The 25,690-nt window shown below is 39.8% G+C and overlaps 2 long non-coding RNA genes across 2 annotated transcripts in view; both read right to left on the bottom strand.

Moving 5' to 3' along the window:
- The window catches only part of LOC128636828 (uncharacterized), a 179,428-nt gene that overhangs the window by 68,007 nt on the left and 85,731 nt on the right, over nucleotides 1–25,690 (bottom strand). The gene's annotated exons all lie outside the window — the stretch shown is intronic.
- LOC128645096 (uncharacterized) overlaps nucleotides 1–25,690 on the bottom strand; it is a 122,215-nt gene that overhangs the window by 27,385 nt on the left and 69,140 nt on the right. The window contains exon 2 of the long non-coding RNA XR_008400076.1: nucleotides 23,188–23,249. This is a non-coding gene — a long non-coding RNA (uncharacterized LOC128645096). The remainder of the gene's footprint in view (nucleotides 1–23,187; nucleotides 23,250–25,690) is intronic.

The following is a 25,690-nucleotide window of genomic DNA, read 5'->3' as shown; positions in this document are numbered from 1 at the left end:
AGAACTGGAGCAGCAGCAAAGGCCGTCTTAAGACTATCAAAGGCCTTAATGGCAGTAGGTGACCAATGGAGTGGATCATTCTCTTTACGGGTCATGTCTGTGATAGGTTTGAGCAAGGAAGAAAAGTTTTTAATAAACTTTCTATAGTAATTGGCGAACCCCAAAAAATGTTGAATAGACCGAAGATACCAACCTTGGCGAGGCCACTGCAGAAATGCAGATAACTTGTCAGGATCCATGGCGAACCCTGCAACGGAGATAACATAACCTAGGAAGGTTACTTGAGTCTGATGGAACCTCACATTTCTCAAGTTTACAAAACAGGCTGTTCTCACGTAGTCTCTGAAGAACCCGTATAACATCAGATCGATGAGCCTCAAGTGTGGGTGAATGTATGAGGATGTCATCCAAGTACACCCACAACACACTGTTGCAACATATCTCGTAGGACATCATTAATAAATTCCTGGAAAACAGCAGGAGCATTACATAGGCCAAAGGGCATTACAAGATACTCATAATGCCCGCTCCTGGTGTAAATGCTGTTTTCCATTCGTGGTCCTCCTTGATCCTAACGAGATTGTATGCTCCTCTCAAATCAAGTTTAGTAAAGACCACAGCTCCCTTAAGGAGGTTCAAAGAGTTCCATAATGAGCGGAATAGGGTACGCATTCTTAATGGTAAGATGATTAAGACCCCCTATAATCGATGCATGGTCTTAACATCGCCACCCTTTTCTTCACAAAGAAAAAGACAGCCCCTGCAGGATAGCAGAATTTGTGGATGATCCCCCGACGACAGAGGCATCGGCAACATACTCCTCCATAGCACAATTCTCCGTAACAAACCAGAGGGTAACCAGGCCCCGAGGAGGAATGGCTCTGGGTTGCAGGTCTAGGGCACAATCGTAAGACCGGTGAGGAGGCAACGTACCGGCACGCACCTTGTCAAAAATTACTAGAAACTCTCAGTACTCCTCTGGCAATTGAGATACCGAAGAAGTGCACAAGACTTTAACTGGTTTCCGAAGACAAGTTGGAAATACATTGCTGAGACCACGACAAAATTTCGGACCTGCGCACAGTCGAGACTGGGATTGTGCTTTTGGAGCCAGGGATAACCCAGAACAACCAGAAAATGCAGAGAGTTTATCACCTGGAACTGAGGGTTTCAAAATGAGAGCCCAATAGCCATGGATAATGGAGCAGTTTCGTGAGTAACGAGTGCGGGCTGAAGAGGCCTGCCATCAATGGCCTCAATAGCAAAGCGTAACGGACTGAGGCAAAACAGGAATGGAGTGCTTTGATACAAAAGCACTGTCAATAAAATAGCCCGCAGCACCGGAGTCAACAAGAGCCTGGGTGAATATGAAGGAGTCCACCCAGTAAAGGACAACCATGACCAAAGGTTTCTCCTTTAGCGGTTCCATGGACAAGGATAAACACCCAAGGTCTGCCCCCGACAGGACCTTAGGTGTGAGCATTTCCCGGCCGTGTAGGACAAGACTTCAAAAGGTTGCCCTGTAACCCCACAATAGAGGCAAAGCCCTCCCTCCTCCTAAACGCCCTCTCTGCCGCGGAGAGATTGCGTGAATCCCAACTGCATCGGCCTCAGCAGTACCTGGTGACTCGGGACCAGGATGCATGGGAGGAGAGGGAGGCATGGGTGGGAACGAACATGTAGGAGACAACGGAACAGGAGGCTTCCGCATGCGCTCCTTGAAAAGAGGGCCTCTCACTTAGTCTGATGTCAATTAGGATCAAAAAAGACATGCCTCTAGCATCTTCTGGTAAATCCTCTGGCAGCAACTTTGTCTTTAATTGCATCAGAGAGCCCATGAAAGAAGGTGGCAAACAAGGGCTTCATTGTTCCAACCTACCTCTGCGGCAGAGCGTATGGAACTCAATGGCATACTGAGCAACAGATCTTGTTACCTTGCTGAATGGACATGAGTCGTTTAGCAGCAGAGAAGGAGCGAGCCGGAAAATCAAATACCCTTTGAAAGGAGGGCCACAAATTCCAGGGTAATTTGAAATCACAGGTTTATTAGCTCTCCACAAGGGATTAGCCCAGGCAAGAGCTGTGACAGAGTAACAAGATAAGAATCCCAACCTTAGCTCTGTCAGAGGGAAACGCCTGAGGTAAACATCTCAAAGGTAAATGCCCACCTGGTTCAAAAACCCTCTGCACTGATTAGGATCGCCTCCATAACGCTGAGGTAGAGGTGCAGAACCAGACATGCTCTGGTAGGACTTAGGTGCAGCAGCGGAAAGCAGGAGCAGCCATAACTTGCGGGACACTTTGGTCCAAATGTGCAGTGCGAGTCAGCAGGGCTGCAGGGCTAGTGCAAATTGATCCAAGCGGTGATCCTGTTCATCCATCCTGGAAATTATGGAAGGTAAAGGGTGGATTATTATTTTTTTTTTTTTTTTTTTTTAAATCTCTTTTTATTGAGGTTAAAATCATATTACAGCATGGTCAAACTGAAAATGCAAAATATATGGATACAGGAAAAAAAAAGATGTACTCACAGTATAAACATATATAAACATACACAGATTTGTTTCTATCACCAAAAGATCCATATATATGAAAAGAAATAAAAACATGACACAGGATCTAACCTCACTTTTCCAAGATTCACCCAATAGAGTTCTAAACATATGCATAACTTCTGAAACATTTATTCCGAAAATAAAAAAGGATACTTCCTAGTACAATTAGTGCGGAATAATAAGAAAAAAAACATAAAAAAAACAGAAAAAGAAAAAAAAAAAGAGTAAAGGTGGATTATTAGCACCAACAGGATTCATGGCCCTTGCGTAATGTCTGGGTGCCAGAAATCAGACTGAGACAAGAACTGCAAAAATAATCACTACCTTTATTAATAGCAAAAAAATAATAAAAAGTTCACAAGTCAAAAACAAGCCAGGAATCAAAACCAGAGCTGGTAGTCAGACGAGCCGAGTCAAGAGCCAAAGCGAGTAGTCAGACGAGCCGGAATCAGAACAAGGAGTACAGCAGAGTCAGGAACCAGCCAGGGATCAGGAACCAGGAGAGACGTCAGACAGCCAGGTAAATACACAAGAGCTCTCACAAATCAGGTCTAAGACAACACAAGGGCAAAGCATACTGAAACAGAGGCCCTTTAAATAGTAAGTGATGACATCACAATTCTGAGACTGCATCCTGGTTTCACACCGATGATGTACACCAGTCTGGCCCATAAAAAGAAGTGCAGGAAATGAGCAGGCATCACACAATATGCACCAGAGTCAGCAAGAGAGGTGAGTAAATGGCTGCCAGCAGCACATGGTAACAAAACAGGGAAAAAACCCTGACAAGTGGTTAATACATTTATTTAGTTGCGGTGGGCTCCGGAGCTGGCTGAATAGGGGGTCAATAACATTATGTAGGTAGCAGCGGGGTCCGGGAGGGGCGTGAATAGGGGTTAATAACTTTATGTAGGTGGCGGCGGTGTCGGGGCGGCAGATTAGGGGTTAATAAGTATAATGTAGGTGGCTGTGGGTAGGTGGCGGCAGATTAGGGGGTTAATAAGTATAATGTAGGTGGCGGCGATGTTGTGGGGCGGCAGATTAGGGGTTAATAAGTATAATGTAGGTGGTGGCGGTGTCGGGGGGCGTGCAGATTAGGGGGTTAATAAGATTAATGTAGGTGGCGGCGGTGTAGGGGGCGGCAGATTAGGGGTGTATAAGACCTCGGGGAAACATGTTAGGTGTAAACATAACTTTTATTCTCCCATAGAAATCAATGGGATAGTCGGGCAGCAGCGAACATAAGCTTTCTCTGCTTTCAGGCTCCCATTGATTTCCTGGACGGCGGATTGAAAGCCAGGTACACTGGGCCGGAATAGTGGAGAGCGTGACGTGGTAGATATTTGATACTAGCAAAAGTTGTCAGATAGTGCAGAATTTAATTCGGTACATCTGTAATGACTTAAGCATCGATATGTGTCAGTATGAGACCGGCGGATCGTATGTAATGTCAAAAGATTTCAACTTTTGCCGGTCTGTAGGCTTTGATAAATAAGGGGAATCAGGCTCCTCACAATTGCTCTGCAGAATTCCAGCGTATTTGCAGTTGACAGCTTGATAATTAGGCCTCTATATACCTTGATCTGGAATATAGCTGTTTTTAATACATTTTTGTCATTTTGCTAATTTCTTCTGTATAGCAAGCTTTTTTCGAAATAATTTTTATTTAGATTTTTAACATATACAACCAAGCAATGAGGTCTGTAATATCTGCCTGACATACACATTTAAACAACAAATGAAAGAATGGACCTCTTAAGCAAAATGTCAGGCATAACAGATAAAATACAATATTCCAAAGCAGTATACCAGCTTAAAGATAAGTTGAACCTAAGGAGATGGGTGAGAAGATTGAAAGTGGTGAGGATGTATAAACCATAAATAAAAAACAGGAGCTTGTAGGCTGATAAACCATAATGGATTTAAAAGGTTGGGGGGAAGTACAGCTATCTGGGCTGCCACGATCTGACTTCTTAATCTCTGTGAAACATGAAAAACACAAAGCCATAAAGCTTTATAATGAAGTAAATACATAAATCAAATATGAATCTAGTGATAGGTCTACAAGCTGGTTAAGAGGTTTACTCCAAATACAAGATAGAATAGGGTCAAAGAAACTAGGCTAGTTAAGGCCATATTAGAGGAAATAATTGTAACCTGGTAGGTTCCCACAGCATGAAAAAAGTATGAGAAAAAGGTTTGGCATATTGTGCTTAGAAAAGTTCTGTGGAGATATCACAAGACACAGGATTAGGGGTCAAGTTATAAAGCAGCGGTCTAAAGACTGTTGCTCCATAACCTGTCCGTCCTGCTTTGAGGGCAAAGGAAATGAGGTGCAAACTGGAACCGCTTTTGGTTGGGACAAACATTTGGACACCTAATTTCCAGGCACTGCTGCCTGGAGGACTTTCCTACCAAAAAGCCACTTCAAAAGAAACAAAAAACAAAGTAGTAGAATTTAGTAAAGGTATGCAAGGATGACCATGTTGCTGCCTTACAAATTAGTTGAACAGAAGCCTCATTCTTGCAAGCCCAGGAAGTGGAAACTGATCTAAGTAAATGGGCTGTAATGCGCTTTGGAGGAGATTTTCCCACCTCCAAGTAAGCCTTGGGAATTCAAGAGTTAAAGTCATGAAGCTAAACTCATCAATGTAACCTTCTGGCCTTTGCACAGACCTCAGAAGTGAATCTAAAATATTTTGTAGCTTGTAAGTAGACTTGTAATGCTCTTACTACATATAAATTATGTAGTAGCCTTTCTTTTGAATGTTGTAGATTAGGACAAAGAGAAGGAACTACAATTTCTGAAGTTATCAGAAGAAACCACCTTTGGGAAAAAGTCAAATTTAGTCCTTAAAAATGCCTTATCATGGTGAAAAAACAAGATAAGGAGGTTTATAGGAAAGAGCATACAATTCAGAAACTCCTCTGACAGAGGATATTGCTAAAAGAAACAATACCTTCCAGGACAGAAACTGAATGTCTAAACTGTGCATCCTGACTAAAGCTTGAACAAAGCTGTAAATGTCAGGGATTTTAGCATTTTTTTTGTATGACACGGAAAGCGCTGAAATCTGACCTTTTAAAGAGCTAGCAGATAAACCCTTATCTAAGTTCTCTTGTAAAAATGGAAGAATTCTAAGAATTCTAAAGGAATGCCAGCTAAAACCTTATTCCTCACACCAGGAAAGAAAGACTTTCCCAATATTGTGTTAATTTTTTATTTTATTTTTGCAGTGCTTTCTGGCCTGACTTAATGTTTCAACTACAGCATCAGAAAATCTACTTTGGTTTTAAATTTGGTATTCAATCTCCAAGCTTTCAAGTTGAGAAACATGAGATCTTGAGACAGTAGATCATGTCTTAGTGGAAGATACCACGGAGGACAACTGGACATCTACAGGGAGTGCAGAATTATTAGGCAAGTTGTATTTTTGAGGATTAATTTTATTATTGAACAACAACCATGTTCTCAATGAACCCAAAAAAACTCATTAATATCAAAGCTGAATAGTTTTGGAAGTAGTTTTTAGTTTGTTTTTAGTTATAGCTATTTTAGGGGGATATCTGTGTGTGCAGGTGACTATTACTGTGCATAATTATTAGGCAACTTAACAAAAAACAAATATATACCCATTTCAATTATTTATTTTTACCAGTGAAACCAATATAACATCTCAACATTCACAAATATACATTTCTGACATTCAAAAACAAAACAAAAACAAATCAGTGACCAATATAGCCACCTTTCTTTGTAAGGACACTCAAAAGCCTGCCATCCATGGATTCTGTCAGTGTTTTGATCTGTTCACCATCAACATTGCGTGCAGCAGCAACCACAGCCTCCCAGACACTGTTCAGAGAGGTGTACTGTTTTCCCTCCTTGTAAATCTCACATTTGATGATGGACCACAGGTTCTCAATGGGGTTCAGATCAGGTGAACAAGGAGGCCATGTCATTAGATTTTCTTCTTTTATACCCTTTCTTGCCAGCCACGCTGTGGAGTACTTGGACGCGTGTGATAGAGCATTGTCCTGCATGAAAATCATGTTTTTCTTGAAGGATGCAGACTTCTTCCTGTACCACTGCTTGAAGAAGGTGTCTTCCAGAAAACTGGCAGTAGGACTGGGGAGCTGAGCTTGACCTCCATCCTCAACCCGAAAAGGCCCCACAAGCTCATCTTTGATGATACCAGCCCAAACCAGTACTCCACCTCCACCTTGCTGGCGTCTGAGTTGGACTGGAGCTCTCTGCCCTTTACCAATGCAGCCACGGGCCCATCCATCTCGCCCATCAAGACTCACTCTCATTTCATCAGTCCATAAAACCTTAGAAAAAACAGTCTTGAGATATTTCTTGGCCCAGTCTTGACGTTTCAGCTTGTGTGTCTTGTTCAGTGGTGGTCGTCTTTCAGCCTTTCTTACCTTGGCCATGTCTCTGAGTATTGCACACCTTGTGCTTTTGGGCACTCCAGTGATGTTGCAGCTCTGAAATATGGCCAAACTGGTGGCAAGTGGCATCTTGGCAGCTGCACGCTTGACTTTTCTCAGTTCATGGGCAGTTATTTTGCGCCTTGGTTTTTCCACACGCTTCTTGCGACCCTGTCGACTATTTTGAATGAAACGCTTGATTGTTCGATGATCACGCTTCAGAAGCTTTTCAATTTTAAGAGTGCTGCATCCCTCTGCAAGATATCTCACTATTTTTTACTTTTCTGAGCCTGTCAAGTCCTTCTTTTGACCCATTTTGCCAAAGGAAAGGAAGTTGCCTAATAATTATGCACACCTGATATAGGGTGTTGATGTCATTAGATCACACCCCTTCTCATTACAGAGATGCACATCACCTAATATGCTTAATTGGTAGTAGGCTTTCGAGCCTATACAGCTTGGAGTAAGACAACATGCATAAAGAGGATGATGTGGTCAAAATACTCATTTGCCTAATAATTCTGCACTCCCTGTATATCAGATCTGTGAATAATGTTCTGCGTGGCCAAGCTGGAGCAGTCAGAGTCCCAGGGAGCTTTTGTTTGATCCAAGCTATCACTCTTGGGAGCATTTCAGTTGGAGGAAATATGTAAGCAAGACAAAATGACCAGGGAGCTGCAAGATCCCTGGATCTTTCAAAATATCTGGAAAGTTTTTTGTTCAAAAAGAATCCATCATATCTATCTCTGGTAGACCCCAATGATTTACATCCAGATGAATAGACCATTCCCCTAGATGAAGGGATTGGGATTGACATAGTCTGCTTCCTGGGATGTGAATTGCAGAAATTGTACAGAGATTGTTCTTTGCCAAAGTCAAAATTTGAGAAGCCTCCTTTGGTTTCCCTGGTCAGGCCCCAAGAGAAATTCAGGTGTGGTTGTCTGATATGCAGTGGAGAAACCAAAAGACCATTTGGACACAGTTGCAGCCATCAGATCGGATACGAAAGGTGTGTAGATAGGCAAACCCCATGAGGCTGTCATCTTCAAATCTTGCAGCAGGTGTTTTTTCTCTCTCCCCAATGACAGCTGGGTCCTTATGGGCACATTCAATAGCAGCAGCCAAATCATTCCTGAGCTCCTGCCAATAATCCTTAAGGAGTCACCTGAGAACCACATAAAGAGATAGTGCATTTAGATCTATGAGAAGGCCCCCCCCTTGATCATCACCTTTAGCGAGAGATAGCAAGGACTGCACCACAGGGGCCTCCACAACACTCGCAATACCTCCCTCCTGATGGCAAGTTAATAGACATAGAATGGTGGGAGGAACACAATAGTTGCTGGAATCAGTTTCCCAGATGTTCACTGGAGTGGTGTGCTCATTCTAAGCAGAGGCAAATAACCGATTCCAAAGATATTTTCATGGCTGACATGGCTGCTGGACAGAAGTACTCTTCCTCATGTTTTTCTTTTCAAATAAAAATACAGAAGTCTAGAATTACCAGTATGCCTTGTAGTAAGTTCCAGGGCAGGTAACCACCATGGTGTGTTGATTGGCTACAGATTGTAGAGGGCATTGTATTCCGTAAACATATTTGTTTAAAATAAAGATCTATTAGGGAGTGGTCAAGTAATAAGGGTATTTTGATTCTCTATTTTTATGGCAGATAAAAGGTTAAGGCTGCTTTCTAGTTGTCTAGCCTGACAAATAATTTTAATGCTGCTCTCTGTGTCGGGCCAATTAAGGGGTTAAAGACTGCAGTAAATGTGTCTGTTAAGAAGGGGTTTAATCTCTGTTTATTGCATGTGATTTTAATATAGTTAAGAACACAAATACCCCACTAAAGAAATAGAGCAAAAGAAGGGGGATTGAGCACTCCATCTCTAATAAAGTTTATGATTAAATTTGAACTTTTAATTCTGTAAAATGATATAAAATCCAGGATACCCTCACACTTATAAATGAAATTACACCAATAACTCTATATAAGCTAACTGCCTCCCTGTTTCCTGGCTGATAACAGCTTACATCGGCATCAGGTGACAGAGGCGTAAGCAACACTATAGTCTAAAAATGTAGTCTGCACAAACGCGTTTTGGCCTGTAAACGGCCCTTCTCAATGTGAAGTATAATTATAATGATGTGGACAAGCCGAGCACTCAGATACCCTATCTGAGCCAGACCCTACCAATTGCGAAGCATCACGTCATAACTCCTCCCTCCTCAGACTCCGCATAGTGTTTACCCCCACTGCATGTTGGTTCTTTTTGACTCATAGCGATATCATTATTTGTACGCTTACATTAGCATAATAGTGTGTTCTTTTTGTCAATTAGATTGTTAAATCAGCAATTGTATACTAAAGCTTGAGGTATTATGAACCATGGGATATAAATTGCGGTTCACCACAAGAGGATTCACAATGGTTCCACTCAACACTTTTACATTTACTCAAACACAATGTGATCTCTAATGATAAATGACACACATACAATGTTCATGTTTAACATAAACATATTGCTTTAGTTTCAATGCAGTTATGAGATGGGACACTGATACAATGACAGCCGGATGTATCGTAAACTACTGTTGATAATTCTTTTTGTAAAAGAGCTGAAATCCCTTTAGGGAAATGCCCTACAAAAGGCCATTTTAAGGGCTATTGTAATTTATTTTAGTGTTAGGGTTTAGGTATTTTTGTTTTGGGTAAGTTTTTTTATTTTATGGGCATGTAGTTTAGTATTAGGTATAAGGGTGTTTTTTTACTTTGGGTACTGTAGTTTATTATTTTTTGTAACTTAGATTTTTTTTTAATTTTATTGTAACAGTTTTTTTCTTACTTGTAACTTAGGAGGTTTAGTTTAGAGGGGGGTTAGTTTAGAGGAGGGGTAGGTGTTAGTGTAGTTCTGGTTTGCATTGGGAGGTGGCCATTTGGTAGTTTATTAGGAAATAATTGTTAGTTAGTATTTATTAGGCCTTAATCTCCTAACCACCCCATACCTGTCTTAGGTAATTAGGTTAGGGCAGATTACGGGTTAATAGTGCATTTATCTACAATTTTTTAAAATATTATGCATTCTTATGTATGATGCATATTCTTTTAACTATTGTATATACATTAATATGCATTTATTTTTTCTTGTGTTTTTTTTCTGTAAACAAATATATATTTAAAATGTATATTCATGATACAAAGGCATTAGTATTACAAATGTATTATTACATTACAGGCATGCAGTTATATAATATTATAATGCAACTGTCTTTACATAACATAAATATCTATTTTAAAAATATATTTATAGTTAAAATAATAAAGGCATCAAGCAAGAATATCTACATTTTAATTTACATACAGTACTTAAAGGGGCAGTAAAGTCAAAATTAAACTTTCATGATTCAGATAGAGAATGCAGTTTTAAACAACTATACAATTTACTTCTGTTATCAAATTTGCTAAATTGGAAAGTTGTTTAAAATGTCATGCTCTATCCAAATCATGTAAGTTGCATTTTGACTTTACTGTCCCTTTAAACTAATATGCATTAAAACATGACCATGAATTTTATTTCAAACATTGTAGATATAATATAATCTGCATTGATATTCAATATTTAAACTGTTAAATTGCATTGCATTTTAAGTATTGCATATACATAAACATGTATTTATGATAGCTTGTTGTTTTTATTAGTGATAACATAAATATATATGCTAATATATATGTACTTTATACTATTCAGTAGCATTAAATTATATTTTTACATAACAGGCATGCAGTTATGTAGAACTATACTTTTAATTATACTGCCTTTAATAACAAATAATAAACACAACAAGCAACATTAATGATATTTTAATGCATATGAAAACATTTAAACATATGCATTCTACATAACAATGCATCATTTTAAATATGCAATATTTATGTTTAGGGTCTTAGCTTCTACAGTTAGTTTTAGGTTATGACAGTTTAGGGGTAAAAGTTTAAATGATATGCATAGTCATGTACAATGCAGATTGTTTAAAGCATTGTATATATCTATAGACTAAAATGTATTTAATGATGCTTTCTATTATTTGAAACATAAACATATATTTTCAAATATATATTTAAGTTTGAAATAATAGCAACCAACCATTAAATCCCTTTTAGGAAATCTACAATACTTTAAGTAATCTACATTGTACATGACAATGCATATTTTGTCAATTGAAGTGTTCCCCATTGCTCGCAGAAGATAGCATCACTAAACAAGGGGGTATCCCTAGGTGCGTCTTATAATAACAACATACTAAAAGGGCGACTTAATCACCTGCTTCCTGCTCGATCGGCACCCATTTTAAGAAGCAGCGGACCAGGGCCCAATTCCGGTCCAGCACTGAGTTCCAGGAGCCCAGCTAAAACTGTGAGGTTTAGCACATCTCTGTAACACATTATTTAAACATTGATTATAACTTTAGCGACATAGCTTCATAGTTATAATGGGGAGGTTTATTATTTAGTATTGTTTATTATTGTGAGTTATTATTTGACAGTAGGCCGCATGTGGGAGTTAATTGGGGCATTCCAAGGGAGTGTAGGTTTGACATGACGTAAGTGTAGGAGGTATTAGAGACTTAGCTGGGCGTCCCGTGGGTGTGTAGGTTAAGTGTGACATAGGTGTAGACGTTCGGTGAGAGGTAACAAGGAGGAGCAGGGTGAATGCAGGTTAGCTGTGACGTATGTGTAGGCGGTCGGTGGGAGTTAGCAACACAGAGAAGGGGGTGTGTAGGTTAGATGTGACATAGTTATAGGCATTCAGGGAGAGTTAGTGGGGTGTGCTACTGGGAGTAGCCTGCACTTTGATTTGGACACATCGACACAAGATCAAGGGTAGCGGCCATGTTTTTCTCGCCAGCTGTCAGCTGTCAAGACTACATCACTTTAGGTAGTTAGTGTAGATGTAATAAAACAATATTTGGAGCATGCCTACATGGAAACTATTTTTAATTTCAGTGAGTGCACTTTCTGTGCCGTGTAGACATACTTTGAATAGGGCCCCGGCCACAGCAAAATGCTGACAAGCGGCGATGTGGGTGGTGACATCACGCTCCCTTTGACTTCTATGGGAGAGACATCGCCAATTGCCAGCTTTGCTTGGACACTCCCCTTTTCTTGGAATATCTAGACAGGCCATTGGATAGTGAGGCTGATGAGGCCAGTGAAGCAGTTTCTCGACGGTTAGTCAAAGCTTTAAATATCGGAGCCACAGTCCTTAAATAAACTGTGCTGCTTTCATCAAAATTCACCACATCCTTTGACATGACACAACTTAGCTTACATAAAGTCCTCTTTAGAACCCGAGTGTCTATTGTCTCTACACATTGTTTCCCTAACCAATCCAATTGCTTTCTCCAAGATCTATTTTTTTCCTAGTATTTCACTTATTTAATTATTTACAGTTCTTGTATGCCTAGCCTGTGAGATAGGTCTAAAGCTTTTAGATGTACAAGTTACAGCTCTTCAGATATGCATACAAACTATAATAACACATATCTTTGATTTTTCACCTCAGCTTTTTTTCTATTCCCTATTTATGCCATTTAGTATGTAAACCCACAAGCCCACCTGGATTGTATGGTGGTAACTTAAAGTCTGGGACAGCTACATCTTTATAATATATATAATTGTCTTGATGTTAATAGTCTTTTTGTAAATAATATTTTACATTGCAATCATGTACTTGTAATCATGTGTTGTCATAGTGCTGTGAAATGTGTGTGTTGGTGGCCTATTAATAAAAATAATAATACTTATTATAATTATTTTTATATGGTAATATGACACAAGGCATCTCTACATGTGGAATTAGTAACAGATTTCTGTATGCCTAGGACAGTACAGAACCAACCATTATGCACACTCGTCGCTGCATTGCAAGAAACATAGTGGTATGTTCTGGCTGTAACATGGGTTTTTGGAATTGCTGGGCCTAGAATGGCAGCCATAGCCTGGGTAAATGTTGTCACTCAGTATGTGATGGATAGAATATAGTAGTTCTCACTTGTGTTTGAGCTCCCTGCATTAAATATCTCTGTCAGTTACTGAGAATTTGGAGGTAAGTGTGATATTTAGTATCATAGGGAACTTCCTCTGAAAGTTCAATCTCAATAGCCCTTTAGTACTCAGGTCAATGGCTGCAATATCCTCAAACAAATGAAATGAAACATTAAGGAAACTTGTACTTATTTTTTTGGCTGTGTATTTATTTGAAAATGTTTGCCAGTGAAGTGATGTTCTTTTGTAATTAAGGCAGAGCATATTATTTAAAAATAAAAGTTTCCAATTAGCTTCTATTATTTACTTTGTTTCGTTCCCATGATATTCTGTCTTGGAGAGATACTTAGGTTGGCATCTGAAGCACTACATGGCAGGAAATAGTGCTGCTATATAGTGCTCTTGCAAATGAATACCATTCTTGCATAACTGCTGCTATATAGTGCTCCAGAAATGGGCCGGCACCTAAGCTTACATCCCCCGCTTTTAAACAAAACATACCAATAGAACGAAGAAAAATTGATAATAAAAGTAAAATAGAAAGTTGTTTAAAATCACATGCTCTATCTGAATCATAAAAGAAAAATGTTGAGTTTCATATCCTTTAATAAACTTTATATAGTTAATAAAAAAAAAAAACTCATTATGACCAATATTTAACTCAAATATTGACCACTATTTCAATCAATCAATCAATCAATCATGGTTTGCAAAGTGACTTTTATAACACATTCATATCCATTTAAATAGCCAATTTATATTTAAGATGCAATAGGAAAATCTAGTTAAACACTTAGGGGCATATTTATCAATGTGCGAGGGACATGATACGAAGTAGGGTATCATGTCCGCCGCACATTGATAAATGCCGACAGCATACGCTGTCGGTATTTATCATTGCACCAGCAGTCCGCTAGCAGGGGGTGTCAATTGACCCGATCATATTCGATGAGGTTGATGTCTGTCCGCGGCTTCAGAGCAGGCGGACAAGTAATGGAGCAGCAGTCTTTAGACCGCTGCTTCATAACTTCTGTTTCCAGCAAGCCTGAAGGCTCGCGCTGAAACAAGGGGCCACGGAGCTTGATAAATATGCCCCTTAGGAGCTGATGATCAAAAACGCTTCAGCATGGAGGGAACTCACACAAATTATTTTTTACATCCTGCAACATTTGCCTTTATAAAATAATTTAAAGTAGGGGCCTCTAGTTATCAAGTCGTCAACCTCGAATACGCTGGAATTCCGCAGCGTATTTGTGGCGAGGCTGATTCGCTGTAGTTATCAAGCACTACAGCCCGGCAAAAGTAGAATATAGTGACGTAAGCTTCGATCCGCCGGACTCAGTCCGACACAGATCGATTCTTATGCCACTCCAGATGTTCTGAATTCAAGTTCGGCACAATCTGACTACAAAAAAATAGCAGGTACGCTCTGCACTTTTCCGGCCCAGCTTACCTGGTTTTCAATCCGCCGCCCTGGAGGTGGCGGATCCCATAGGAATCAATGGGAGTCTGACCATAGCGAAAGTTCATGTTCGCTGCTGCCCGACATCCCATTGATTCCTATGGGAAGTGTGTACACCTAACACCCTAACATGTACCCCGAGTCTAAACACCCCTAATCTGCCCCCCCTACACCGCAGCCACCTAAATAAAGTTATTACCCCCTAAACTGCTGCTCCTGGACCCCGCCGCAACTATAATAAATATGTTAACCCCTAAACCGCCGCTCCCGGACCCCGCCGCAACTATAATAAATATCTTAACCCCTAAACCACCGATCCCGGACCCCACCGCAACTATAATAAATATGTTAACCCCTAAACCGCCGCTCCCGGACCCCGCCGCAACCTATAATAAATATGTTAACCCTTAAACCGCCGCTCCAGGACCCCGCCGCAACCTACATAACACCTATTAACCCCCTATCCTGCCCCCCCTATACCGCCGCTACCTATAATAAATTTATTAACCCCTATCCTGCCCCCCTACACCGCCGCCACCTATAATAAATTTATTATCCCCTATCCTGCCCCCCTACAACGCCGCCACTATAATACAATTATTAACCCCTAAACCTAAGTCTAACCCTAACCCTAACACCCCCCCTAACTTAAAGGGACACTCAATCAAAATTAAACTGTCATGATTCAGATAGAGCATGCCATTTTAAACAACTTTCTAATTTACTTCCATTAACTAAATGTGTACAGTCTTTTTATATTTAAACTTTTTGAGTCACCAGCTCCTACTGAGCATGTGCAAGAATAAGTGTGTATGCATTTGTGAATGGCTGATAGCTGTCACATGGTACGTATATGCATTTGTGATTAGCTGATTGCTGTCACATGGTACAGGGGGAGTGGAAAAAGAAAAAAAATGTAAAATTGTCAGAAAAAAAATCTACTACTCATGTGAAGTTCAAACTAAGTGCTATTGCATTGTCTTCTTATCTTGCATTTGTTGGTTTTTTCAAACCAACTGTGTTGACTGGTCCTTTAAATATTAATTAAATACATCTAAATAAATATTATTCTTATTAACTAAATTAATCCTATTTAAAACTAAATACTTACCTTTAAAATAAACCCTAATATAGCTACAATTTAACTAATAATTATATTGTTAATAACTATTTAATAACTACCTAACTAAAATAAATACTAAATTACCTGTAAAATAAATCCTAAACTAAGTTACAATTAAACCTAACACTACACTATCATTAAATAAATTAAATTAATTAACTACAAATACCTACAATTAAATACAATTAAATAAACTAACTAAAGTACAAAAAATAAAAAAAATAAGTTACAAAAAATAAAAAAATATTACAAGATTTTTAAGCTAATTACACCTAATCTAAGCCCCCTAATAAAATAAACAAAGCCCCTCAAAATAAAAAAATGCCCTACCCTATTCTAAATTACAAAAGTTAACAGCTCTATTACCAGCCCTTAAAAGGGCCTTTTGCGGGGCATGCCCCAAAGTAATCAGCTCTTTTGCATGTAAAAAAAAAATACAACCCCCCCAACATTAAAACCCACCATCCACATACCCCTACTTTAACCCAAACCCCCCCTTAAATAAACTTAACACTACCCCCCTGACGATCTCCCTATCTTGAGTAGTCTTCAGTCAGCCGACCAACGATGGAACAGAAGCGGACATCCGCAGCGGCCGAAGTAATCATCCAAGGGGCGCTGAAGAGGTCTTCCATCCGATAGAAGTCTTCATCCATGCGGCATTTTCAATCTTCATCCTCCGGAGCAGAGCGGAGCCTTCTTCAAAAGAGCCGACGCGGAGCCATCCTCTTCCAACGACGCCTACCCGACGAATGGATATTCCTTTAAGTGACTTCATCCAAGATGGCGTCCCTCGAATTCCGATTGGCTGATAGGATTCTATCAGCCAATCGGAATTAAGGTAGGAAAAATCTGATTGGCTGATACAAATGTTTGCGAACGGGCGAACCGGGCGAACCGCCATAGACTTCAATAGGCAGGCGAATTTTAAAACCCACAGGGACTCTTTCTGGCCACAATAGTGATGGAAAAGTTGTTTCAAGGGGACTAACACCTGGACTGTGGCATGCCGGAGGGGGATCCATGTCAAAGCTCCCATGGAAAATTACATAGTTGATGCAGAGTCTGGTTTTAATCCATAAAGGGCATAAATCACCTAACATTCCTAAATTGTTTGGAATAACTTGCTTTAAAACATCAGGTATGATGTTTTATCGATCAGGTAGTGTAAGGGTTACGCCCGCTTCACAGTGACAGACTAAACTCCCGCAGCAGGTACAACATCATCATCATCACACCGTACGTCCATGTGTGTAATGCTGCCTGACTGAGACATATCCCTGTTATCTACATCCTCTGGCAATAATGGTTGCGCATCACTCATTTCTTCCAACTGATGTGTAAATAACTCCTCTGAAAGATCAAGGGAAGCAGCTGTGGTGCTAGTGTTGGTGGTGGCGGCAGGCGGGCGAGTGGTAACTTGAGAGGTGCCCGAAGCTAAGCTGGAGGAGGATGGTTCATCAAGGTTCCGAGCGGAAGCTGTAGAAGATTGGGCGTCCTGTGTTAGCCAGTCAACTATGTCCTCAGAACTTTTTGAGTTCAGGGTACGTGGCCTCTGAACACTGGGCATTATTCTAGGGCCAAAGGGAATCACAGCACCACGACCATGACGGCTTCTGCGGGGTGGCCTGCCTCTGTCTGTCATTTTTTTTCCGATTAGTGGTACTATGCGTGCAAGCTACTGTGACAACAGATATGAGTGGCACTGTGCACTGGCAGAAGTTGGCAGAGTAGACGCTGTAGGCCTGACACACACGCTTGCAGACAACTAACTGCTATTCAATCTATTACAGTCAAAATTGTATTTTTTTTTTTTAAATGTACACTACTGTTACACCAGATATGAGTTGCACTGATGTGACACTGTGCCCTGGCAGGCCCTGAAACGCACACGTGTGAAGGAAACTGACTGCTATTATTTCACAGTCAAATTTCTAGTTTTTTTAACCCCTTAAGGACCAAAGCCATTTTTCTTTCCCCTTAAGGACCAGGGCTATTTTTACATTTCTGCGGTGTTTGTGTTGTAATTTTCCTCTTACTCATTTACTGTACCCACACATATTATATACCGTTTTTCTTGCCACTAAATGGACTTTCTAAAGATACCATTATTTTCATCATATTTTATAATATTTTTAATAATAAATTATAAGATATGATGAAAATAATGGAAAAAAACACACTTTTTCTAACTTTGACCCCCAAAATCTGTTACACATCTACAACCACCAAAAAACAACCATGCTAAATAGTTTCTAAATTTTGTCCTGAGTTTAGAAATACCCAATGTTAACATGTTCTTTGCTTTTTTTGCAAGTTATAGGGAAATAAATACAAGAAGCACTTTGCTATTTCAAAACCACTTTTTTTCAAAATGAGCGCTAGTTACATTGGAACCCTGATATCTGTCAGGAATACCTGAATATCCCTTGACATGTGTTTTTAGAAGACATCCCAAAGTATTGATCTAGGCCCATTTTGGTATATTTCATGCCACCATTTTCACAAACTTAAGGTTTCTCACAGAAATTATTTATAAACAACTTATGCAATTATGGTATAAATGGTTGTAAATGCTTCTATGGGATCCCCTTTGTTCAGAAATAGCAGACTTATATGGCTTTGGCGTTGCTTTTGTTAAGTAGAAGGCTGCTAAATGCCACTGCGCACCACACATGTTTTATGCCCATCAGTGAAGGGGTTAATTAGGGAGCATGTAGGGAGCTTGTAGAGTTAATTTTAGCTTAAGTGTAGTGTAGTAGAAAACCCAAAGTATTGATCTAGGCCCATTTTGGTATATTTAATGCCACCATTTCACCGCCAAATGCGATCAAATTTAAAAAAAACTTACATTTTTTCGCAATTTTAGGTTTCTCACTGAAATTATTTACAAACAGCTTGTGCAATTATGGCACAAATGGTTGTAAATGCTTCTATGGGATCCCCTTTGTTCAGAAATAGCAGACATATATGACTTTGGTGTTGCTTTCTGGTAATTAGAAGGCCGCTAAATCCTGCTGTGCATCACACGTGTATTATGGCTAGCAGTGAAGGCATTAATTAGGTAGTTTGTGGGGAGCTTGCAGGGTTAATTTTAGCTTTAGTGTAGAGATCAGCCTCCCATCTGACACATCAGACCCCCTGATCCCTCCCAAACAGTCTGCCAGTACTAAAATAAAAGGTTTTAAAAAAAATTTTTAGCATATTTACATATGCTGTGGTGTAGCATCCTCCCTTAGCCCCCAACCTCCCTGATCCCCTACAAAACAGCTCTCTAACCCTCCCCATCTGCCTTATTGGCGGCCATCTTGGGTACTGGCAGCTGTCTGCCAGTACCCAGTTTGCAAAAAAAGTAGTTTTTTCTGTTTTTTTTGTTTTTTTTTCTGTAGTGTAGCTTCCCCCCCCCCACAGACCAACCCCCACCACCTGCCTGATCTTTTTTTTTTTTAATTTTTATTCCTTTTTTTAAAAATTTTACACCAACTTTTTCTGTAGTGTAGCGGTTCCCGCTCCCTCCCCGTGCACGCGCCCGCCCCGCCCTCCCGTGCACGCGTCCATGCGCACCCCCGGACATCCCCACCAACTATCCCGCCCCCCTCCACTGACTGCTATTATTTCACAGTCAAAAAAGTGTTGTTTTTTTAAATGTATACTACTGTTACACCAGATATGAGTGGTGGCACTGGGCAAGTGGGCACAGTATACGCTGTGAGCCTGACACACACGCTGGCAGGCAGGCAACTGCAATTAGATTACACAGGAAAAAAAAAAAGCAGACTGATGTTCTAGCCCTAAAAAGGGCTTTTTGGTGTGCTGTCCTTACAGCAGAGATCAGATTAGTCCTTCAAGACTGTAGTGGACACTGAATACACTAGCCTAGCTATCGATTTCCCTATTAAATCAGCAGCAGCTACACTGTCCCTCCTCTCACTAAGAATGCAGCTTCCGAATGAATCTAAAATGGATGCTGTCCAGGACGTGGGAGGGTCTGGGAGGGTCTGTTCTTTAGCTGATTGGCTGGAATGTGTCTGCTGACTGTGAGGTACAGGGTCAAAGTTTACTCAATGATGACGAATAGGGGAGACTGAACATCGCATATGTTTGCCCGCCGCGGCGAACGTGAACAAGCTATGTTTGCCGGGAACTATTCGCCGGTGAACTATTCGGGACATCACTAAATCTATATATAATATAATATATTTAACTCTTGTGATTGATATCAAGCTTACAAAACATCTATAATAATAATTTTAAACCTATAAAAATTCTGTATGTATTGTAAAAACTCTGTGGTAGATTTGTCATAAGACCGCTAGTCCTTAACTTGTTAGCCATATTTTAGGCGGATCGGGATGATTAACACCCGCTGCATCCAATCGGGATGATTGACACCACCTGCTGCTAGCGGCTGATTGGCCACGAATGTGCAAGGGACGGCATTGCACAAACATTTTACAAGAAATGCTTGTGCAATGTTAAATGCTGACAGCGTATGCTCTCTGCATTTAGCAATGTTGGGCAGACATGATTCGCTAATAAATTGACCCCTAAGAATAGAACTTCTAATTCTCTTTAAAAGTACAATTTTTATCAGGCTATTTAGCTGTACGCAACCATGAACATGAAAAAATTCCCAGGTTAAAAAGTTTAGGTTTTTTTAGGTTATTGGTAACTTTTACTAGTAGTAATAAAGTTATAAACTGACAACAATTATTTATAGTCCATTAACACTAATATATTATTTTATTAACCCATTCTCTGATCAGCTCTTGGCAACCAGTGAGGACTGAACTGAGGCTGTCTCCAGAAGGCAAAGGGCTAAGGAACCAGACAAAGACCTAGTTTCCATTGAGGTGTTAAATTGTGGAGACTGATGATTAAAAACATTTATCTCTCTTGTCTCTCCCCCCCCCCCCATGCTCCCTTCCCCATATGGTGCACTCTGGCACTTGTGAGTGTGTCCAGAGTGCTCTGCGCGGTTTCCCTTGCCTAATACCACATATATAATTTTATCTCATTATATACACTATATATAACTTTTTATTAGTCTTTTATATGCTTCTTCAATTTGTGTCAAGAATTCTTGGTACAACAGGTTTTATGTTTATGGAAATATTTCCATATTGGTCTATACTGCAACATAGTGAAGAATGGTTAATTTGGAACTGTAAGCTTTAATGCATCATTTAAACCATAATGTAAGCAGGAAAATTGTATATTTTTTTAAATTAAGGACAATTCTAACTGTCTGAGTTTTTGGGACAAAAAAAATGCCATATTTTTTTCTATGAACCTGAGGGGCCCCCATCAGGAGTAAGGCATTAGGCACTCCTCTAGCGGGGCAGGCCCCTGACACCAGTGACACCTGTCATGCCCTGATGGCAGCCCTGATTTGAGGGACCTTGCAGTACCAATGAGACTTATTAGATATCTCGCCTGAGCATAGAGCTTTAGATCATCAGGCCCTAAAAAACATAATTTATGCTTACCTGATAAATTTATTTCTCTTGTAGTGTATCCAGTCCACGGATCATCCATTACTTATGGAATATTCTCCTTCCCAACAGGAAGTTGCAAGAGTCCACCCACAGCAGAGCTGCTATATAGCTCCTCCCCTAACTGCCATATCCAGTCATTCGACCGAAAACATGCAGAGAAAGGAAAAAACCATAGGGTGCAGTGGTGACTGTAGTTAAATTAAAAAATTACCTGCCTTAAAATGACAGGGCGGGTTGTGGACTGGATACACTACAAGAGAAATAAATTTATCAGGTAAGCATAAATTATGTTTTCTCTTGTTAAGTGTATCCAGTCCACGGATCATCCATTACTTATGGGATACCAATACCAAAGCTAAAGTACAAGGATGAAGGGAGGGACAAGGCAGGTACTTAAACGGAAGGTACCACTGCCCGAAAAAAAACCCTTTCTCCCAAAAATAGCCTCCGAAGAAGCAAAGTATGAAGCGCAGACCAAGACGCCGTCTTGTAAATCTGTTCAACAGAAGCCTCATTTAGAGATGTCCTATGGTATTCATGGGACTGCTGAGGGAAACTGGATGATTCATTTTGTAATTTTAACTGTGCAAAAAAAACGAAAATAGGCCCCTCCCACTCATATTACAACAGTGGAAAGCCTCAGGAACTGTGTTTCTAAGCAAAATCTAAGCCAGCCATGTGGAAAAAAAACTAGGCCCCAATAAAGTTTTATCACCAAAGCATATATAAAAACGATTAAACATGCCAGCAAACGTTTTATATTGCAAATTTATAAGAGTATATAACTCTGATAGTAAGCCTGATACTAGTCGCTATTAAATCACTGTATTTAGGCTTAACTTACATTAATCCGGTATCAGCAGCATTTTCTAGCAATTCCATCCCTAGAAAAACTTATAACTGCACATACCTTATAGCAGGATAACCTGCACGCCATTCCCCCTCTGAAGTTACCTCACTCTTCAGACATATTTGAGAACAGCAGTGGATCTTAGTTACTTCTGCTAAGATCATAGAAACACGCAGGCAGATTCTTCTTCTAAATGCTGCCTGAGGTAAAATAGTATACTCCGGTACCATTTAAAAACAATAAACTTTTGATTGAAGAAAAAACTAACTATCTTACACCACTTTCCTCTTACTACCTCCAGCTACGTTGAGAGCTTGCAAGAGAATGACTGGATATGGCAGTTAGGGGAGGAGCTATATAGCAGCTCTGCTGTGGGTGGACTCTTGCAACTTCCTGTTGGGAAGGAGAATATCCCATAAGTAATGGATGATTCGTGGACTGGATACACTTAACAAGAGACATAAATGTGGTCAATGCAAAAGCTGTGACAGCACTGACCTGCTTATAGAAGATCCACACTGAAACCCATGCATTAAATTCACCAATGTGCTTTCAGTTTCTGTGCTGTTATACACAATGCACACTCTTCTCCATTCTTTAATAAAAGCTCTCCTTAGAATAAAATCAATAAAAAGAGTATATATCCCTAAGTTCTAAAGGAAGACAGCTCTATAAGAGCCAAAACTTATACTCTTAATTTTCCAAAATTAAATTTCAACATGTAGGATACAGAAGGACTTTCATAATGTTGCTATAGGTCTAGTGTTTAGAACCCAATCAATGGAATTACAGACCAGTAAGTCTGACATTGAAAGGAATTATACACTATTGTATTAAAGACTTTATGCAAGAAAGCATGATCATAATCAGTTGATAGTGTAGTTTAATGATAAACCAAATGTGAAGCATGTGTATGTAAGTAGGCATATGTGTATGTAAAGACATTTTTTTCTTTTTAGATTTTGAAAATGCTTTAACAACAGTGCCACATCCAATATTAGTGTTTAAAATGGCTTAGATTTGTTTAAAATATTGATATATGGATTATCAACTGTTAGAATGATAGAAATGGTTTCTCAGGAATCAGTATTAGCCCACTGCTTACACATTACCTAGATAAGAGAATATAAAGCACCTACCATTTTTTTCTGATAAATAATATTAAATGATGTAATTAAATGAATGCAGCACAGATTTATTTACTCTGCAGATTGGTACATACCAGAAGAATGGTCTGACAAATAGCAAATGAGTGTTTACACAGATAAAGATGAAATGATGCATCTGTGGACAAAAATACTTGTTAGTTACTACTTAAATGGGGCAGAACTTGGAGAGATTTTCTAGTTTTTTTCCCTTAAGATGATTACTATTGAACTGTTTTCAACAATACAATTTACTATAAGATGATCATTATTGGACCCTTTCCAGCAATACAGATTTTTCTCTTCTAAGCACCACTTTACAAAGAACCCAAAAAGGCAACAAGAACTTTGTAGCAGATATTGTCAAACCTTTATTAATGTGATTCTTGATTCAATATCAACTTTCTTCTTATATTGTTTTTTTTTTTTTTATTTTAACTTTTATCAGTTTAATAGTACCTATTGGATGTCTGCCTGTTTTCTGTGTATATTTAATATATTGAAAAATAAAATAACTAAATAAATTAAAAAAAATAAATAAAAATTAACTTGAGTAATCAGAGATAGAACAGGAGTTGGGGATTTTGTAAATAACTTATTGGGAAGTAGTGCACAATGTCAGTCAGCCACTACAAATGCAAATAATATTGCAACATGCATGAAAGGGGGTGTAAGCGCAAGAGAGGAAAGAACAATTCTACCACTATATAAAACTATGCTAAGACAAGGCCTCTCACCACCTAAAAATAAACATGTCCAAGACTGAACTACTTCTAATCCCCCCCCCCTTCTAACTCGACTCCCGTTTCTAATTTTTTCATCACTGTTGGCGGCACCCCTATCTCCCCATCATCCCAAGTCTGCTGCGTCGGAGTCACACTTGACTCAAATATATCCTTCATTCCCCACATCCAATTGCTCTCTTCATCCTGCGGCAACCACCGATGCAATATCTCCAAAATGAGTCCGTTTCTGAGTGCTGAAGCTACTAAACAGCTAATCCACTCCCTGGTAATTTCCCGACTTGACTACTGTAATAATTTACAATCTGGCCTCCCTCTCTCCCACCTCTCTCCCCTTCAATCCATCCTAAATGCATCTGCAAGGCTAATCCACCTCTCTCGACGCTCTGTTTCTGCTGCACCTCTCTGTGAGTCCCTTCACTGGCTCCCCATTCACAGCAGAATTAAATTCAAAATTCTCACCCTGACCTACAAAGCTCTCACCAATGCTGCCCCACCCTACCTGTCTTCACTCATCAACAAATATACCCCAGCCCGCCCCCTAAGATCCAACAATAATCTGCTTCTTGCGTCCTCTACCATCACCTCCTCTCATGCTAGACTACAGGACTTCTCTTGTGCGGCACCAACCCTCTGGAACGCACTTCCTTGAGCTGTCAGACGATCCCCTAACCTCTCCTCCTTTAAACGTTACCTAAAGCCCTTTTTTTTCAGGGAAGCTTATCACCCGACTCATTAACAAATGAACTTCACTTACCCACCAGTTGCCCTCATCTTTCTCCTCACTAATATTCTCACCTTTGCAGTCCCCACCTCCTGTTTCCCATCCTCCCACCCATCTAGATTGTAAGTTCCCACGGGAATAGGGCCCTCAACTCCCCTTGTATTTATCTGTAAAATTTTGTCTCTTATTGTATTGTTTCTATGTTGTACTTTTATCCTTGTACCCCCATGGGCAGCGCTGCACAATTTGTTGGCGCTTTATGAAAAAAGAATAATAATAATAATAATCACCTGGGGATGTGGTAACTGACATTTCATTGAATAACCCTATTAAGCACAATGTATTTAGCTAAATACAGTATCCATAGTTGGGGCTGCTAGTGCAAAAATAATTAGCCACAGTATTTTACTATTACTAATTCACTTGTCAATATTTCACAGGATATCTGCAGGCTAAAATTCATGTTGAATTATTGTAACCTCCTCAACTCTGCTGCATAAATTGTCAAGGGCTGGGCATGATTTAGTAAGAATAGTCCAGTAGCAGGTTGGAACAAAGTATGTTTTATTTCTTCAAAGCCCCTGGTACATACAGAGACGGCAAGCTCAGATGATGCACACAGAAGAGACTGATTCAGACACATTCTAATACACAGTGCAGACTGACACACTCTGATACGCACAATGCAGACTGACACATTCTGATACACACAGTACAGACTGACACATTCTGATACACATAGTGCATTCTGACACATTCTGATACACACAGTGCAGACTGACACATTCTGATACACATAGTGCAGACTGACACACTCTGATACACACAGTGCAGACTGACACACTCTAATACACACAGTGCAGACTTACACACTCTAATACACACAGTGCAGACTTACACACTGATACACACAGTACAGACTGACACATTCTGATACACACAGTACAGACTGACACATTCTGATACACACAGTGCAGACTGACACATTCTGATACACACAGTGCAGACTGACACACTCTAATATACACAGTGCAGACTTACACACTCTGATACACACAGTGCAGACTGACACACTGATACACACAGTACAGACTGACACATTCTGATACACAC

This window comes from Bombina bombina, chromosome 1 (genome assembly GCF_027579735.1).
Source record: "Bombina bombina isolate aBomBom1 chromosome 1, aBomBom1.pri, whole genome shotgun sequence".
NCBI lineage: Eukaryota > Metazoa > Chordata > Amphibia > Anura > Bombinatoridae > Bombina > Bombina bombina.
This window is presented reverse-complemented; position numbering and strand designations above follow the sequence as displayed.